Source organism: Atta colombica, unplaced genomic scaffold (assembly GCF_001594045.1).
Source record: "Atta colombica isolate Treedump-2 unplaced genomic scaffold, Acol1.0 scaffold55, whole genome shotgun sequence".
Taxonomy (NCBI): domain Eukaryota; kingdom Metazoa; phylum Arthropoda; class Insecta; order Hymenoptera; family Formicidae; genus Atta; species Atta colombica.
This window is the reverse complement of record NW_017259545.1, coordinates 1,477,891-1,483,912: the sequence shown is the minus strand read 5'-3', so window position 1 is coordinate 1,483,912 and position 6,022 is coordinate 1,477,891.

Sequence of the window (6,022 nt, the reverse complement as noted above, 5' to 3'; positions counted from 1 at the left end):
TGAAATTGCAATAACTTTTTAAATATTATTCTTTATTGTATTATCTAATTTAAATAAAAGAAGAATACTTAAAAATTACTTTAATATTTTATACAAATTTATTTTTGCTAGGATCTTTAAAAAAAAGTATATAATTATTTTAGAAAATATATATAATTACTTTAGAAAATACATAATTATTTTATAGAAATATTTTATAGAATTATTTTATAAAATATCATTTTATATAATATTATTTTATAGAATATATTATTCAAATTATTTTATTTAACAATGATTTCAAAATAATCATTTTTAGATCACTCAAATAAAATGATTTAAAAACAAGCAAAAAAGGCTTAAATTTACATAAATAAAAAATAATATTTACCGCAAGATTGCTTTGTCAGTGCCTGATGCCTCTCCCAGATCTCTCAGAATAAGGTTGACATCCTCTCGCACAGGACACTCGCGTAAAACACTCGCGAATAATAATATACTAAAATCGCGCGCGAACTATAATTTGAGTTCGATAACCTGTACGGCACTCCCGAAACACACGACGCGACGAACCGGCTGCGATTCGTTTATTTTCAAATAAATCGGTGAGAGTATGTTAGCTTCCCCGTTGGATTTTTACACGAAGAGAACAATTTTATTCAATATTTAAAAATTTATTTAAATGTATCATTCAGATAGATCCAAAAATTTTTAGATACTTGAGAAAAATCGTTCTTTTCGTGTAAATATCCTCTGGATACTCCCACCACATCAAGGTCATACCCGTGAGAGGGAAGATAATCTGAAAAATGTAATATGTATAGCTATTATTTATATTACTATGCAATTATTATGCAATCGGTTAACTTTTAGAAACGAATATCAAACACACGTCTGTAATTCGTTATCATTGCGAAATAAATTCAGAGCAGATAAAATGGTTGAATCTTTTATTTGTAGATGTCTGTAAGATATGATTAGAGTTAATGAAATGGACTAGAGATTAATAAAAAAGAGAAATGTTTCTTTTATTATCGATAAATACTTTCAAAATTACGTTTAATTTTTAAACGCACAAATCGCACAAAAATAAAAAATTAATTAAATTATTAAATTATAATTAATTGTGAAAGCAGAAATTGCGTTATTTGCAAGAGAGTATTCACATTAACATTGCTTTTACTTGACTCATGTGATATCGTTTATATAGACAAATAATCGCATCGCTGTTCTTTTTTCTTCATTTCTTTTTGAAACATATAATACTCGCAGAAAATGCTAGATATAATACGAAATGTTGTATGAATATTCACATAATACGATTATTAATATGATTAATTATTCACAAAGTACAACGTTTAGTATTATATTTGGCATTCTTCGCGATAAGATTTCAAAAAGTAATATGAAAAAGAGCCGCATGCGACACGACTACCTGCTTGTGCGAATTTCGGTAAGAGAATGACTGCGCAGTAACTACGCATAAACGTAAACATGACGCGCCGCTCCGTGCCACCCTGTGCTATCCCCACCTCAAGGTCGCGCCAACCGTAACTGCCGAAATATTACGCATATTACGAAGTAAAATAATATATTCTTTACATTTTTAATGTTTTCCGATTAATGAAACAATTTCTTATATATGTATAGTTTTAGCGGCGCGAGTCTAATGTGATAATAATTATATTGTGATACACCGAGAAACATATTTGACGGTTATATTATAATTTTAAATATTTCGTATCAATTACAGTGTGTGTGTGTGTGCTGACAAAAGGCTAGAAGTAAAAAGAGATTTTTACTAGCGTGGTTTTTCTTAATAATTGTTCATGTGAAGTGCTTTTGTCATTATATCTCAATCTTTATTTGTAATTGCTTTTTTTGTGATTTACAATTAAATAAAGATTAACAATATGTCATACATCCTTTAAATGAAGATAAATGCAAAAATTTATTTTAAATTATGGTACAATTTCGACTATATAGAATAATACATATAAATATGCATATACATTTAGAGATGTAATTTAAATATAATTTATCTGTTATTTTTCCCGTATCATAAGAATGCGAAGTAATATGGGCGCTGCCCACCCTGCAAGTAATATAGGATTGTGCCAAAGATACCACAAAACAAAATGCGAATTGTGTGGCGATATCTGTTTGTCAAAATCATAGAAAATACGAACAATTGAATAAACCGTGAATATTTTTCATACGCGACAATTGGATATCCGAACGGCGAACAGCGAGGGGTGAGACATGTGGCAAATAGGGTGGGAGAACGTGCCGCGCGGCTCAGTGATTGACTACGTCATCACTTCGGCATTCGCTTAGCGATCTCGGAAGGTGATAGTCGTGTTTTACGAGTCGTTCTGGGTGTCGCATTAATTAATGAAAATTAGATATCTACGAACGCGAATTACATAAGATTGCTTAAAGGAGTGTATTAAGGATTATTAATAGGTTTTTATTTCTTAGATTTATTACACACATACACAGCTCATGAATATTTTAGATATTTCATGTGTTCTCACATGAGTGTTCGATATAAAAATGAGATTCTTATTGTTAGATATTTCAAATTGTGGCTTTTTATCACTTTGAATCGTATAATTCTGTCATTTTTGTATTACTTCGCATTCTTATGATACGAGAAAAATAACAGATACATTATATTTAAATTACATCTCTAAATGTATATGCATATTTATATGTATTATTCTATATAGTCGAAATTGTAATTTAAAATAAATTTTTGCATTTATCTTCATTTAAAGGATGTATGACATATTGTTAATCTTTATTTAATTGTAAATCACAAAAAAAGCAATAAAGATTGAGATATAATGTCAAAAGCACTTCACATGACCAATTATTAAGAAAAACCACGCTAGTAAAAATCTCTTTTTACTTCTAGCCTTTTGTCAGCACACACACACACTGTAATTGATACGAAATATTTAAAATTATAATATAACCGTCAAATATGTTTCTCGGTGTATCACAATATAATTATTATCACATTAGACTCGCGCCGCTAAAACTATACATATAAGAAATTGTTTCATTAATCGGAAAACATTAAAAATGTAAAGAATATATTATTTTATTTCGTAATATGCGTAATATTTCGGCAGTTACGGTTGGCGCGACCTTGAGGTGGGGATAGCACAGGGTGGCACGGAGCGGCGCGTCATGTTTACGTTTATGCGTAATTACTGCGCAGTCATTCTCTTACCGAAATTCGCACAAGCAGGTAGTCGTGTCGCATGCGGCTCTTTTTCATATTACTTTTTGAAATCTTATCGCGAAGAATGCCAAATATAATACTAAACGTTGTATTTTGTGAATAATTAATCATATTAATAATCGTATTATGTGAATATTCATACAACATTTCGTATTATATCTAGCATTTTCTGCGATTATTATATGTTTCAAAAAGAAATGAAGAAAAAAGAACAGCGATGCGATTATTTGTCTATATAAACGGTATCACACGAGTCAAGTAAAAGCAATGTTAATGTGAATACTCTCTTGCAAATAACGCAATTTCTGCTTTCACAATTAATTATAATTTAATAATTTAATTAATTTTTTATTTTTGTGCGATTTGTGCGTTTAAAAATTAAACGTAATTTTGAAAGTATTTATCGATAATAAAAGAAACATTTCTCTTTTTTATTAATCTCTAGTCCATTTCATTAACTCTAATCATATCTTACAGACATCTACAAATAAAAGATTCAACCATTTTATCTGCTCTGAATTTATTTCGCAATGATAACGAATTACAGACGTGTGTTTGATATTCGTTTCTAAAAGTTAACCGATTGCATAATAATTGCATAGTAATATAAATAATAGCTATACATATTACATTTTTCAGATTATCTTCCCTCTCACAGGTACGATCTTGACGTGGTGGGAGTATCTAGAGAATATTTACACGAAAAGAACGATTTTTCTCAAATATCTAAACATTTTTGGATCTATCTGAATGATACATTTAAATAAATTTTTAAATATTGAAAAATTTCTCTAAATATTGAATAAAATTTCTCTTCATGTAAAAATCCAATGGAGAAGCTAACGTACCCTCGTCACCGATTTATTTGAAAATGAACGAATCGCAGCCGATTCGTCGCGTCGCGTGTTTGCTTCGGGAGTGCCGTTCAAGTTATTGGACTCAAATTGTAGTTCGCGTGCGAATTTAGTGTATTATTCGCGAGTGTTTTACGCGAGTGTCCTGTGCGAGAGGATGTCAACCTTATTCTGAGAGGAGGAGGAGATCTGGAAGAGGCATCAGGCATCGGCGGAGCAACTTTGCGGTAAATGTTATTTTTTATTTATATACATCTGTATCTTTCTTCTTTTAAATTTATTCTTCAGTAGTTTCATTTTAATAATTTAAAATTGATTATTATAATAATAAAAGGATTATTTTTTAAAATAATTTTGAAATTTTATAAACATGTATTTTTAAGAAAATGTATAATTATTTTTATAAATATAACTGAATGGTAATTAAAAATTCATTGCTTATAAAAATTATATATTTTGAATATTATATGATTTTATTTTTAAGAGAACTTTGCATTTAATAAATATTTTTTGAAATATTGGTTGATTTTTTTATTCTGTTTTAATTTGTTCTATTTTTTATTTTATTTTAATAAAAAAATTTGGATTTCCTATTTTTTTGTTACAGAATCATCGTAGCGACGTTGCTGATATAACTCCGCTGTTGCGCATCGGATTGGTGAGTGATAAATTAATGTTTTTATTGAGGTAATGGATGTATGGTAATTTTATTAATTACTATATATTTATAGATGCATATGTATCAATTTATTAAATATATATGGATATATTGTATACATCCGTTGCCTTAAAATGGATAAGTAATAACAGATTGGAATAAACTTAATCCTGGATACTTCTTTATTATGGAATTTATTGTGTATGTACTGTTAAATTTATAATGTCATGTTACATCTACTCAGTAAAAAGTTTTTCATACATGAATATGTATAAAACATGTATAAATATACATAAATATCCATGAACATGTATAATCATGTACGAAATATGTCCATGCATGTTCATATATCCCTCTCTTTTTTGTAAAATTACTTTTTAGTGTGATAGAAATAATAATAGTAATGTGAAAACATTATGATTATGAATGTTTATGAATATTTATGCATGTTTGTACATATTTATACATATTCATGCATGAAAAATTTTTTACCGGGGCACTTTAAATTATTTCTAATTATTTTTAATTAAAAATTTCTAATTAAATTTAGCTCAAATTTTATGTACTAATTGTAAATTCATACGTGTTAATATGAACGCTTTGTTATTAAGTAATTTAATTACAAAAGTATAATAAAAATTGGATTCTTTTGATGATCGTTTTTTATATTAAAATAATATATTTTGGAAGTTAAAACGAAAAAAGGATAAAATATTTATATTTTTGAAATATATTGAAATACGGGAAATTAAAAAACATAAAGCTTATATAAAATAATAATTAGAATATATGAAATTATTTTCTATGGATACCGTTATAAAAAAGTTATATAAAAAAGTGTTTTACAGTTAAATAAATATCTTCTTATTTTTCTTATCTATCCTATCCTCAAATATTCATTCAGGATTAAATTTTGTACAAGTTGGTACAGAAAAGCAATATCTATACAATATACGTGTATGTATATACGTATATCTATAATGTGAACCGTTTTCTAAGAAATTCCTTCTTATTTGTATACATCTTACTAATTATAACAAAAATTGTAATGTAGAGCATATAATTTATTAATCTCGCTTTTCTGTAAAAGACATTTTACGTTTATTAATTATTATTATTTATCTCAATGTACTTACTTCAGCCTAATCTTTTATAACTTATCCATACGTAGTAACTGGATTTTATATCAGTTAAAGCAGTAACATGATGTAAGATCCAATATACATTTTATCAAAAAATATTAGAATTTTATCTTATAACTATTTTAAAATCGCGTTC